General features: G+C 42.3%; 1 long non-coding RNA gene across 1 annotated transcript in view; it reads right to left on the bottom strand.

Moving 5' to 3' along the window:
* Nucleotides 1–1,687: 1,687 nt before the first annotated feature.
* LOC145983862 (uncharacterized) overlaps nt 1,688–14,865 on the bottom strand; it is a 37,893-nt gene continuing 24,715 nt past the window's right edge. The window contains exon 3 of the long non-coding RNA XR_014441268.1: nt 1,688–1,806. This is a non-coding gene — a long non-coding RNA (uncharacterized LOC145983862). The remainder of the gene's footprint in view (nt 1,807–14,865) is intronic.

The following is a 14,865-nucleotide window of genomic DNA, read 5'->3' on the forward strand; positions in this document are numbered from 1 at the left end:
TTCCTTTCGCTCTAATTTCTCCCTCCCCCCTTCCCCGTACTGTTTCTCTCCTCTCTAGGTCTTCCTGACTTTCCCTTTCCCAGTCTTCTCTCTCTCTCTCTCTCTGATTATCTCATTGCATTTACCTTTCTCTTCCCTACAGACGAATTATTCTTCCAACTAATTACAACTCGCTTCCTTTCTACGTTCCTCCTGCTCTCCCTTCTCCTGTCACTTTCTCTCTCGTACTGTCTCTTGGTGATTTTCCTGTCTTTCTTGTTGTATCTCTCTCGTTTCTATTGTCTTCCCTCGTTCTCTCACATGTTATTTTAAATTCCTTCCTCTTCCTCTCTACGTGTGTTTCCCTAGCGCTCTCTTTCCCTACCTCCTTTGTCGGTCACATGCCGATTTTAATTAATATCCTGAGACAAACTTTTCAGTTCTCCGCTCCTTGTCGTCCGTGTTGTGAGATGATGAGTGATTTAAGTAATTAAGTACTGTTTTTTTACCTTTCTGAGAAGCACGGACCTTTTATACTGTCTCGGAGGAAATTTTAAACGTTTTCTTATCTTTTTAATGTGCCGTGTATGTATATCCTCTGCTGGTCTCTTTACAATCTTTCTCAAGCGACTTGTTAAACCCCTGTTCTAATTTTCAGCTAAAGGATTTTTTAGGCAAGGGATTTTTCCTCGAAGCCCATATGTACCGAAGCACCCAAAAATTGTAATTAATTCCTTCTTTGTGTGTTTCTGTCGCCATCATACTCTCTCCTTGGGTGCGTTTCTCTATCTCCCCTCCTTTGTGTACGTGTGTGCGTGCATTAGTAAATTCTCTGACGTCTAATTTATTTGAAAACGAATGTCTATCTCGAGATTACCTTGTTTATTTTACTTTGAGCTTACAAATCGTGATTGAACTTCTGTTGATATTCTGATGGAACAATAACAAAAATAACCTTCACCTCAGAAATCACATTTTTGGAAAAGTAGAACACAGAATGCAAAAGTGAAAACTAAAAAATCAGGCACATATCCCACTTTAAACTGTAGGTTCATTCCCGATTAGCCTATCTGTGCAAAAAGTGGACTTAAAAAAAAATTCATAATTAAATTTAAACACTCCTGGCCACAGTCGACACAATTGCCATACCTCAAAAATATTACATATACAATTCGGAAAAAATAAATAACAACAACAGTATCAGAGGGCAGGGCACTTTAAAAAACAGATAAGAATACAGAAATAGGAATTGAAAGGAAAAGAGAAAATATAAATAAATCTGCAACAAAAACAAATGCATGGAAGGTATAGAAAGAAAAGAAACAATACATTCCAACGGAACATTATAGAGGGCAGTAAATGAAAAAAGGATAACTTATTATTGTCCATGAAGAATAACACCATCTTCTACAAAAGCGTCACTCCATTAGAAACCGCGCCAGAAGGAGAGCCAATTACCTGCCGCCTCTGAATCAGGTGACAAAAACTGATTGGATGTTTCAGTCACGTGGACGCTCTGACGTCAAAGTTTTGGCGCAAAAAGAACAGAGTTACACCTCACACACTATAACTAAAGGAATAAGAAGTTTAAAAGTAATACAAGGAAAAGAAGATATGAAAACTAGAATGTACTATAAATAAATAAGGAATCTTATTAAACAGCAGAAAGTTTAAAACTAGAACTAGGGAATACATTTAGGGAACTGTCTCACCTGTGAAACGGCCAGTCGGAATCCGTCGTAGCTGGTGCCGAGGTGCTTCGTCCGGGAAGGCTAAGTCGGGGAATTATCTTCAACGTGATTGGCCGCCTCCTTCGTAACGCATAATCTGCAACAATGGAAGATAAATTAGCAACACCCAACAAAGCTAGAGGTGATAGCGAATGAAGAGAGAGAGAAATGTGAGGAAAGTGAATAACCAACTTCACAACTTCAGTATTACTGTTGTTGTTAATTCTACTATTCAAGTTTTCTTACTGGCCTGAGCCTCCGGGGTGTAGGGGATGAGCATTTCGGAACACTCTCAAACGTCAACCTCTCTTCCACGTACTACGAGTACTACCCTGGACAGCACTTACAGACTAACGAGGCTATGCTGTCTGGACTCACAGCTAGAATAATCCTCTGTGGTGTCTATGTTGTGTGCCGTCCATGTGTGTTTGTTGATTTATTTTGTTTATTTTACTTCGCTTTTCTGTCACTTTTGGTTAATCGCGAAGATCAGGATGAGTGATGATATGATGAAATTGATGAAAGAACACTGGCAAAGAACATCCATGTCGGGATTCGAACTCGTGATTCCTGGCGTCGTAGCGCGCTGTGCTAACAACTCAGTCACGGAACCATATGTGTTTGTGATTCTCCTTTCATCCATTTATCCTCATCTTCGGAATTAGCCACAAGTGGCATAGAAGTGAGGTAAAATTAAACCAAATCCAATCATGGGCTTCATCCCCCTTCCCCCCACGAAAATTTCTGGCGACGCGCATGCCCTGAATGTGACTCAAACTACCCCATCTCTGCAAGATATTCCTTAGAAATTAACAACAACGAGGTCATTTCAGAAACCCAGGGATGAACGTAACAAATCTCTCCCCCCCCCCTCTTAAAATCAACATCTGGGATAAGCCACAACCGCAGCATCCACCTAGGAACAATATTTTGCCAAGGTTAATTTGGGTGCCGAGACGAGAACAATATGCGGATTTTTACACGTCAGCATCCATTAAATTGAGAGACTTCGCATTGCCTAGCAACGCTCATTCTTGTACAGTTTCTCAGATGTTTTCAAGATCATTTCGGTCACCCGGGCTACAGATACGCTTCACAATGTCATCGTTGAGGTAAGGGGAATAGGGGGATGTGACAGAATATGATTCACAGGGTACAGGAGTGTGTTGGAACGACGCGTCACTTATTAGCAGTTAGACTTAACCTGACATTTTAACCTTAAGCTTTCCGCTTTACCTTGACAAATAACGGTTTTATTGGAAACGTCTTTATTAGTTTCGAGGAATCGAAACGGGCAATTTGAAATTTGGGAAAATTTCCTCTGCTTAGAATTTGTTAATCAACTAGAGCAAGCCTCCGTGACAGATTGGTCAGCCTAATTCTCACAAAGCCAGTGGCCCTAGATTCGAATCCTTGTCAGCATGGACGTATCACTTGCCTTGTCACACTACCATGGTCGTATATACAGGGTGTCTCACAAGTAATAGCGCAAACTGACACAGGTGAAAGTACACGATAATAGAAGCAAAAAAAGTCTCAGTAAACATTGGTCTGCAAACGAGCCGTTTTCGAGATAATCGCGAATGTGTGATTACAAGCCGCCACTGACTTCATTGCTTGTAAACGTCGTCCTAGTTGGTAAAATGCTAATAATACAGTAAGAAAAGTCAAGATCTCATTGCTAGACTGTGTACTGATTGATTCCAACGCCACCTCTCGGAAATCTTCTGTTTTGTAAACAAAGAGCAAACCTCGGACCGCGCAAGGAGTAAAGCACTCGGTGTTTACAAAATGCAATCAATGACAGCTTATACCCACACATTCGCACACATTATTAGCATTTTACCAACTAGGACAATGTTATGGGTTCGATATTCGGTGGAGACACATGTAATGGTTCGAATTCCACTTTAAACTGTAGGTCCTGTCCCAATTAGCCTATTTGTACAAAAAGTGCACTTAAAACAAGAGTCAAACTCAAACAAATAAAAATAATGGGTGGGGTTAAAATTTAAGTTAAAAATATAATTGTTACCATTAATTATTAATAAATAATTTTACACACATCAAAAAAAAGGTTGGAAACACCGACAGTACCGGGTATTAGAGAAAGAAAACGAGGTATACGCGTCATGAAAAATGAATAGTGTATTTGAGGAAACCTTTGACCACAGTACAGTGAAACGATATGACAATCCCAGTCAAGTGACAGGCGATAAAACAAAGTATGCCATTATGACGAAAATGGAACAAAAAGAGACAGCACATGACCTGATCTCTGCAAAGCACATGATCCATCTCAGTAGCGAGTAACGTCTCCTCGTACGCGTCTCAGGTCATTCACACGTCGTGGCATACCATTGATGAGGCTGTCAATGAACTCTTGGTCCATCCTATCCCACTCGTCTTCTGCCGCTTATCGGAGGTCGTTTAGTGTTGAGGGAGGTGGTACACGCTTCCGGACAGCTCTTTCATCTTGTCCCATACATGTTCGATGGGGTTCATGTCTGGGGAAAATGGGGGCCAGTCCATTCGAGTGATACCTGCATTGTCGATGAACGCTTCTACAATCCATGCCTTGTGACAACGAGCATGTCATCCTGCAACACGAAAGCATCTTTCACAGCAGCACGAAAAGACGCAAAAAGACGTTCCAAAATACAGTCCCGATATGTGACAACATTCATAGACCCTTGGACAGCAACCAGTGGCGTGCGACGGCCCATCATGATGCCACCCCAAAACATGACTGAGCCACCTCCTTGTTGATGCCGCTCCAGCACATACCGAGCTCGAGCAATGCTACCCGACTCTTGCCACACACGTATTCTACCATTATCAGGTCGCAAACACAGGCGGCATTCATCAGTAAAGAGAGCACTGGGCCATCGCTGAATGTCCCAGTCGTGGTGTTGTTGAGCCCACCGATATCGCACACTACAGCGTGTCGTGGTTAACGGGGGCGCTCTCCAGGGACGTCGTGCATGCAACCGTGCATTATGGAGCCGATTGCGAATGGTTTGTGGGGTCACGTGTACACTTGTAGCTCCGAACATGTTATTTCTGATGTCTGCAACAGTGCGTTCGGTTTGTTTTTTTTCGGACAAGAATTCGGACATAGCGGTCCTGTGCAAGGGTCGACGAACGGGAACGACAACTGCCAGGACGATCGACGATGCCTCCAGTCTCCACATACCGTTTTGGACACGGCAGATACACTCACACCCACTCGTTGGTTAGGTTGACGATAAGAATAACCTTCCTCCACTAAGGTGACAATTCGAACACGATTGTATTCTGAGATCGTTACTGGAGGCATTTTTCTACTCAGGCAGGTGCGTTTCACTCACTGCAACACACGGAAACACAGCCGTACTGACAGCTCGGAGTGGTTGAGAGTTGCACTATTCCCACCCACGCCGCACGGTGGTGCTGCTATTTCTGTCTGCTCTGCTGGTATTGTCTGGCCTGACATCTACCATGAGTCAAATGCCAGGCATCGTTCCATATTTCACTGTTTCACTGGGCAACTGGGGTGTTCCCAAACTTGTTTTGATGTGTATATTATGACCAATAAAATTTCCACTTCAAGCAAGATATAAATATTTGCTTGTGTGTTTATTTTCATAACTTTCAAAACCTTTTCAACCAATGGGGTATTGATATATTCTTTCTTTGATCACACAATTAGTGTAACATGTTTATTAAACCAACAAGGCGTGTTTGGACCCCTCTCCTTATATACGGCCATGCATACTATTGAGTTATTCATACATCCTCATCGTCGTGATTAACCCAAGAGGCAGAAAAGTTTCGAAACGCAACAAAATAGAAATGCTCCAAAGTGCTCCCCTGTGCATAGCACCACGCCATGAAGGCGTATAGGGGGTGTGGGGGTAACGCCCCACACTTACTTGATCCGGTCGTGAGTGGGGGTGATGTGATCAGCATCACGCCCCTGACCGCCTTTACCCCCCAGGGTTTCCCCCAGGTACCCATGTTATTCGACGCTGGGTGGGCTCCTGAGAATTTATTTCACTGTTGTCTGTATAATTGTAAAATCTCTTTCACTTTAATCTCAGATTGTCTGGTTAGGACTGGGCCTACAGTTTTAAAGTGGAATCACAACTGCTGTGCAATGTGGCTCCACCGTGAATCGAACCTGAGGCCCATTGATTTCAATATGTCTCTTAGGCTATTGGTGGCTAGAAATAACGGCGTTTCTACTCTAAGGTAGACAAGTAGTGTTGCAACTAAACAATATACACGTGCAGACCGACAATCTAGAGGCTATTGTGCTTTCATTTAGAGTATATTACACTCTTGCCGGTGGCTGTAACAATTCTCACGGTGTTTACTTCATATTTAGAGATTGAGTCTGGATATTAAAGACACCAGTGGCGATAAAAGGGGTACCTTACCGATCGGTAGAAGGCTGTTTATGGCACCTTCGATCGACTGACTCGATAGGCCGAGGGAGTGAGGTCTCGAAGAGATCTCGGTGAGAAAGGTCTACGGCGATTTCCTCGATTAGCAAGTGTGCCGGCAGCAAACCGGGAGCCTCCGAACGCGGTTGCCATGGAGACCAAATCGCAGACCTCACCTGAGGGCACATTTCATCCACGGTAACATGGAGGAGATGGGGTGAGAGTGGCAGATACCGGAGACGAAGGTAGCAAGGGCGGTTATAAACGTCCTAATGGTATGTGCTCTGCTCAAGGTGATAACTCCACAGTACAGGTGAATTGAATTGAAGAGCTTCAAACCTGGCGCCCAACTTGGGCTGATAACCTTGAAACAGGATTTTGCGATTGGATGATGCACAACCAAGATATTTACAGATATGATGCCATGAATCCTTACAGAAAATTTTCGTCATCTTACAGTACCAGTTTCAGCCGTTATACTGATACCATTTCAGAGATAATATGGAATTACTTTGTGGATGCTAATTTTCTTTGAAATATTTCCAGTTTAAATAATCAATTTTGATCTCACAATACATTGTTTTAATAGCCATGGACTCACAGTTCAAAAATCTCAGTTCATTATGATTTTTGTTAATTAGAGACTTTACTGCTATTTTTTGCTAATTGAGACGATGCGTATGATGACATTCATGACGGAATACTCACAATAATGTCCAGGTCGGGATTCGAACCCAGAACACATGCCGCCATAGTGCGCTGTGCTAACCCCTCCACTACTTCGGCGAGAAATCTTAGTTGAATGTTAGTTATGGTAAAATTTTAGTGACCTTATCTTGAAGGCCCAGAGGAATTTTGCAAGCACTTTGTATCTTTACAAGTCTTGCAATTCCCGATACGGACAAAACAGGAGGATATCCTTTTTGATCAGTTTCTTTAGTTGAGTTTTGAGTTTGATGGAGTTTTTGTTTTCAGTCCACTTTATGCGCAGACAGACTAATCAGGATACGACCTACAGTTTAATATGGAATTCGAACTACTATGTGCCTCCAGGGGATGTCCAACCGGACACCTTGATTACAAGGCGACGATGTTGCCACTACATTATCGGTGAGGCCCAGCTTTCTTTAGTAATGCTCAATGCTAACAACCCGACTATAAACGGTAACATAATGGTTTCAATAAATTTGTATCTGGCTAACACCAGGGCAGTGAAATGTCCAGGAACAGGCACGTATCCAAGGAGGGGGCTTAGGGGGCTCGAGCCCCCCCCCCCCGAAAGTTTTCAGTTTACACTAGATACAATGAGGTTTTTGGTTCCTTGTGGTGTGAAAAAAAATATATGGATAATTTAAGGAGAGAAATAATTATCGAGGAAAGACGGAGAATGTTCTGTAACCCTATTATTGATAATAGCATGTATCCAAGTTGGAAATCAGGGGGATCGAGCCCCCTCCCCCAAGGAAATTTTTCAGTTTAGACTAGATAAAATTAGGTTTTTGGCTTCTTACATAATGTGACAATATTTAAGGAGAGAAATAATTATCGAGGCAAAACGGGGAATGTTCTATAACCCTGTTATTGTTAATAGCGCGTATACAAGATGGGGATCAGGGGCTCGAGCCCCCCCCCCTCCCCAGGGAATTTTTCAGTTTACACTAGATAAAATTAGTCCATTGGCTTCTTGAATAATGTGACGATAATTTAAGGAGAAAAATAATTATCGAGGCAAGACGGAGAATGTTCTATAAACTTGTTATTGTTAATAGCACGTATCCAAGATGGAGATCATAGGGCTCGAACCGGCCCTTCAGGAAATATTTCAGTTTACACTGCATAAAATTATGTTTCTGTCTTCTTGAATAATGTGACGATAATTTAAGGAGATACATAATTATAAAGACAAGGCGGAGAATGTTCTATAACCCTGTTATTGTCAATAACATGTATCCAAGGTGGTTATCAGGGTGCTTGAGGCCCACACACACACACACACACACACACACACACACACACACACACACACACACACACACACACACACACACACACTCACACACAAACAGAAAATTTTCAGTTTACACTACATAAAATTATGTTTTTGTCTTCTTGAATACGTAATTATAAAGACGGAGAATGTTCTATATAACCCTGTTCTTGATAATGTTGCACGCAAACTTTTCTTGCGCTTTCGGCGACTTCGGTGCTGTCGCAGACAACTTTTTGGAAGTTGCACAACAAAGGTAGCGCCACAAGTAGGAGGATTCGTTGTAATTTTTAATCTCTGGAAAGCGCGAGAGGAAACGTTCTTGAATAAGAGAAGGAGTCGAACTACTGGCAATATTAACGAATCGTTTTATCTGCGGAACGTTCTAGAATATAATGAGGATATAAATATGCGGCTTCAATTTACCGGTTGATCTGTACAACAGAATCGGTTAATGAGACTTCAGAATTTTCAGAGTATGGCAATTCATACAGTCGATTAGTGATCTGTGAGTGTCCATTGCTTGCTTTGTAAGATCTAGTGATTCGAAAATAAAAATAAAAAACAACTGAATATCGTAAAGTAACGAAGTCTACTAGTTCGGGTTCAAAGCTGAAGACATTGACGACAGCGGAACTTCTGGAGCCTCAGTGTAGTGCAGCTAGTTCAGGTCGAGGGCCGATGAGATCGAAGGTCTCTCTTTCTAAAGTGAATATTTCAGCTGTTTATTGAAACAGAAATAAGCTTCACAGGTCAACTGAAAATCAAAGTTTTGAGTGATGATTTAGCTGTGCCCGAACAAAATTTCATGTATGCAGTCCGAGAATTTCATGGCATAAAAGAAATAATTTTGTTTAAGCCTACTAGGTTCGCACACAAACAAATACTTAACTACCATGAAGGGACAGCCGAAAATGTTATGAATGTCGAGAAGAGAAAGCAAGAAGATGTTGCAAACGCAGTTATTTTAACGGAAATTGCAGGCTCTACCAGGACCCGAATCAGGGCTCTAGCATACCATGCCATTGCTCTACCAACTGAGCCACCGATCCACCCTTGACTTCGACTGAGTTTGCGCTAAAATGTATAGGCTAGGCTACATAGTACATGTTCTGTGTATGTCAAATTGTAAGATGTTACCAGTTTTATTAACAAGCACAGAAAATAAAGGAGAAAGAAGAAATCTGAGGGGCATTCCCTCCGGTTGAGGAAAAATTTTGTCTTCGGTGGTCAATACGAGCTACCGTTTCGAGATGACGATGACAGTGGCCTCCTAAGGGAGATTTCACACTGTGTTGCCTGAGGATTTCACAAGTCGAACGTTTGTTTGTGAGGCCTTTTGTGTCGCTACGGTGTGAAACTTTTTTTGATTGGCTCATTCCATACGTCATGTATTGCGCATCCCCTCGGTCTGAAATCTACTTAAGTCTTGAAGATCCAAGTCACAAGGATGGAAAATTAGGACTTCGTTAAGGTTAGGTGCGAAGGCAGGCGAAATCACCCTAAAGGATAATATCCAAACCTGCAGGAAGAACGCACTTTACCTAAGTCTCGAATACGAAATGATAAAAACTTCTGGTGAGTTGATTTAAAAAAAAATGTGTCCGAGATAAAGAATGGCGTGACCAGGATTATCGGTAGGGAGAAGGGTTACGAATACTATTTTTGGTAGTCAGTACTCATTTTGCCATCTTTTCCTGTCTTTCACGTTCTTTTTTTAAGGAATACTGGATCAAATGGGGTTATGACCCCACCAATCCTCCCTTGGGCACGTCACTAGAAATAAATAAGTAAGCATTTGATCATATTGGGAGACGAAACATTATATGTGTTGGGAACTGAAGGGTTTTCAGAGGCCTGAATATGAACAATTTAGTGGGTTTCGGCTTTGATAAGAGCTGCAAACATGGGAGGACAAGACACAGTAGTGGTGTTCAGGCTCGAATCAGAGAAATATTAGAGAACTTTCTGCGTCCACCTCGTAGCCCACAGTTTGAATCTCGCGTTGTTGAGTGGATTGTCCATCCCGTGCATGTGTAACGGCTTCGTAAAAACACCCAGACACCATAGATGTGTTGATGCCCGATGAGAAGAAATGGACAAACACACACACTCAGATGGTTCTGGCACACAATATTAATGCATGGAAACAGGGGAGTCGAGTGGTAAAAAACGTTCCGATTTCACGTTCTGATTAAAATGGTAGCCTTAAACAGTGGCAACCATTTAAGGGATAGTTGCTCCCCATTTTTTGCCTCTTAATCCTAGGCCTTGGAACCCAATCACCACCACAGGCCTTAAACATACAATTGTGAGGTTCGATCAATACCCCTTAAAGATATGTAGTTCAGCCCCCCCCCCCCCCCCCCGCCATGGGGAATTCCTGGATACGTGCCTGTACCGTGCCATTCTTTGTTCTACCAAGTGAGCTACCGAGTCATTCTTGGCTTCGCTTGATCTTTTGCTGTCGCTGTAGAGGAATGGCACAGTATGCCTGGTGGAGCCTACATTTTCCGCTAAAATTTCTGCATGGCACATTTCTTGTGTATGCCCAACCGTAAGATGTTGCCTGTTTAATTAACAAGCACAGAAAAAGGAGATAGAATAAAACTAAGGGACATTCCCACCGGTTGACAAGATATTTTTCTTCTGTGGTCAACATGAGCTGCCGTTTCAAGGTGACAATGAGATTGACCCACCAGGTTTCACACCGAAGCTACAAGCTATACGTGTAGCTTGAGGATTTCACAAATCGAACACAGGCTTGTGCAGCCTGTCTTGCCGCTACGGTGTGAAAAGTTTCTGTTGATTGGGTCACTCATTCCAAACGACGTGTGTGTGCCTTCGGTCTGAATTCTTACTAAATCTTGAAGATCCAAGTCACAAGGATGGAAAATTAGGATTTTTGTTAATGTTACGTTTCGAAGGCAGGCGACAACACCATAAAGGATCATATCCAAACCTGAGAGAACACATTCGAATGGGCCGGACCCTGTGGCTGAGTGGTTACCACATCGCACTGTGACGCCAAGAGTCCCGGGTTCGAATCTCGCTCGGGCATGGTTGTTTGCGAATGTAAAAGGTAGAAAAAGGTAAAGCATTCCCCTGTGCTTAGCACCACGCCATGAAGGCGTATAGGGGATGTGGGGGTAACGCCCCACTTTTTTTTGATCCGGTCGTGTGTGGGGGTGATGTGATCAGCATCACGCCCCTGACCGCCTTTACCCCCCAGTGTTTTCCCCAGGTACCCATGTTATTCGACGCTGGGTGGGCGCCTGGGCCGCTTCCAACGTTAGAAAAGTTTCCGGATTTGAACCCCATTCATCAATTTCATCATTTCATCACTCATCCCCATCTTCGCAAATTAGCCAAGAGGCACAAAACGCGAAGTAAAATAAAATAAATCAAATCAAAACATTCGAATGGATTGTCCATTGCATAACAGCTTCGTGAAACGGACACATACACATACTGAGATCGTTTCGGCACAAACACAACGTTCGTACATTGCAACAGAGGAGTCGAGTGAAAAAAAAATGTCCCGATATCACGTTCTAAAAGAAAAAAAAACAGCAGCTTAAACAGTGGCAAATTTAGGAGACAGTTGCTCTCCATTTTTGGCCCCGCACTATGGCTTTTTAATGCCAACCTTTGTCTACCAAGAGAAAGTAAACTTTCCTTTCCCCCTCCCCCCCAAACCGTTTTGGAACTAAATCGCCACCATCGACCTTAAACCTTGTGAGGTTCTATCTATACCCCTGTAAAAAAAATGATGTTTAGCCCCCCCCGAAAAGAATTTCTGGATACGTGCCTGTCCAGGAACACATAAATTCTAATGAGTTCCGCTGCAGCACTGGAACCTTTCTTCTAGCACAATTTAAATTCGGCCCAAGTTGCGTATTGTTTCACTGAAAAAAGGATCCTGGACCATATTTAAGTTCATCCTGAAAAAAGGTTCCCGGATCGAATTGAAATAATTTGTACATTAAAAGGTTCTTCACGGCCTAGAACCCTTTACATTTGCTGATTTTCTCTTCCGGACCGGAATTGAATTTATTTAAAATACCTAGAAATTAACAACCCTGGGATGGAAACCTTTCTTCTAGATCCAAGTTGCGTTTTGTTTAATTGAAAAAAAAAATGTTCCTGGATCGTATTTAAATTGATCTGGAAAAAGGGTTCCTGGACCTTATTTAAATACTTTACAAATAAAAAGGTTCTTTACGGTCCAGAACCCATTTACGCTTGCTGGACCGGAATTGAATTTATTTAAAATTCCTGGACCTTCAACAACCCTGGGTAACACTCGTTGAAATCTGATACCAGAATAAATCCAATACAGTTGTATCTACATCAGACTACCGCTATTCATTTTCAGATTTGATTTCTTCCATCTTCCAGTGCTGTGAGGTTATCGGCTTCTGTATTATGAGCGCGTTACGTATTCATTGTCCACTGATTGCTTTGTGAACCCTCCACTTTGCCCTAATTGTCACGTAACAGCCACATTACTGATAATTGTTTCGATGGAATGATGTCAGTGCGTTGTCGCTTCTGCTGGTCGGCGTGTTGTGAATACTTCAAGTCTGGTCTTGTGTCGAGATACGAGAGAACCAAGTCAGGCCTGGTCAACCAGCCGTATTCGTGAAAGAGCGCTCTCCTATGTACGTGTGGGCTGCACAGCGAGTAGCGGTACTGTAGCGTTGTAAGAGTGGTGGAAAGGAAGGGAATGACCAAGGCAGAAGGCTTCGTCGGTTATGTTCGTGCAGTGTGGAACTTATCGTCATCTTGATTCCTGAGTACGGTGTGACATTACAATCGTAGCAGAAGGAGCAGGAGGTGGTACCGTGAAAAGGGGGGCGCCTTCCCCCGCAGGGGTCTGATGCGGGGCAAGTTCACCTGCTAACAGTCACAAAAACTAATTGCTAAGAGTTCTAAATCTGGCTCTCCTACCTTAACCACACATTCACTATTAGAACTAAGCGGAATTGTTAGTTTAAGTTAGAGCCAATAATTCGCTGAATATTAGTAACAAAGGTTATACATTAAGATGTAATGTTAATGGACATAATACATTGTCTCCTTCCCTGTGTTGGCGTAATATTACGCCCGCGAACATCTCTGACTGAAGTAACCTGTGTTGAACGGAATAATACGATTTTGTTGGTGAAACATATGTTTTGAAGAAACAATGACCTATTATTTAGTCACGATTTTCAGTGCCTACAAAGAAGAAGAAAAAGAAGTTCAGAGGAAAGTAAACTGTTTTTGTGTTACGTTGACAAAGTGCAAACGTGAGTTCGTTTGTGTGCCGCGTTTAGTCAGTTGCTTTATGTACATTTTTTGGTGTTGCGTTATTTGAACTGTTGGTGATTTATTTTTGGTTTTTGAGTTTCTAATAGTATTGTCAAACAGGATTGCGAAATATTTTTTCCCTCATCCCTCATATCTATTGAAGATATTGCAATGAAACTTGGCGGACGCATTACGTATACACCATAGTATTTTTCAAGGTAGATTATAATCGGGTACCTATATCCAGGGCCGGTCCAGAGGGCCCCAAAGTTACCAAAAGGGATTTTTCGGAGGACAATTTCCCGAATTATCCCCGATATCCCTTTCCTCATACTTGATGTACACATGTGCGTGGTACCATTTGAAAGCCTGTTCTATTCTGAAGAGAAAGACGTATGAACCATGATACTCGGATGAATTGTGCTCAAGCAGTAGCTACTTGAAAATATTACTACGCAAACTCAGGAAAAAAAAATACACAGAACGGGAAACCATTTTGTCAGAAAATTTCACAGCGAAGGGGTTAAACGGGGGCGCCGTGGAGTAGTTGTTAGAGCAACGGATTTGCAGTAAAAATCACAGGTCTATCATAGGTTCGATTCCCACCACTGGCAAAATAAATTTCTCCTTAAGACGTGAGAAAAGGTGCTCTCTCAACATCTAGTGATAGAATAACTATAGTTTAAACCACTAGACAATGGATAACGCCCAATTGACATTGCATGCTACCTTAGAGCTCCCAGAAATTAATTTTAGTTAGCAGCTGGATGTTTCCCGCAACAGACCCAGTATCTTGTGTTACAGTCACGGACACTACTGGGTTGAAATTTCCATTGACTGTCAATGGGATCGTTAAAACCCAGACGTTTCCGTGACTGTGCCTCTGAACGCACTCCTGCTGTCCTTGAGGTTAGTGTGCAGGCGTGAAGCTCACACAGCACGAAGCAGTCTCTGGCCTCCACGTGTACGAGCGCTTGTCTTAAACTTTCTTCGGAATAGTTGTCGTAATTCCGACTTCCGGGAGTTTTCTGGTATTTTTATCTGACCATAGCAAGTTACTCAGCACCAAAAATGCCTGTTTAAACAGCATTACAATCACAGGAAGCACATGTACAATACAAAGTACAAAGTATTTTAACGTTGTGACGGTAGTTCTAAACCCACTTGAAGACCTATGAAATATTAACCTCATTTACGTAAATATTTTTGAATGGCATGTCCATTTTTTCTATGTGAATCAAAACAGAACCATTCGATAGTTATCAATTCCATAGAAACTATTTCAGATACAAATATGAAACTTGGTACACTATAGTACAGTTCCGGTACTATTACAAAATAACATAGCTTAAACAGTAGCTACCTTCTTCCTCAGTTGGAGGAACTCCAACCAACCATAATTTTTCAATAAGATGGGACACCCTCTCATTGGTCCAAGGACGTTCGA

The sequence above is a fragment of the Lepisma saccharinum genome, chromosome 1 (assembly GCF_977018435.1).
Source record: "Lepisma saccharinum chromosome 1, izLepSacc3.1, whole genome shotgun sequence".
Taxonomy (NCBI): domain Eukaryota; kingdom Metazoa; phylum Arthropoda; class Insecta; order Zygentoma; family Lepismatidae; genus Lepisma; species Lepisma saccharinum.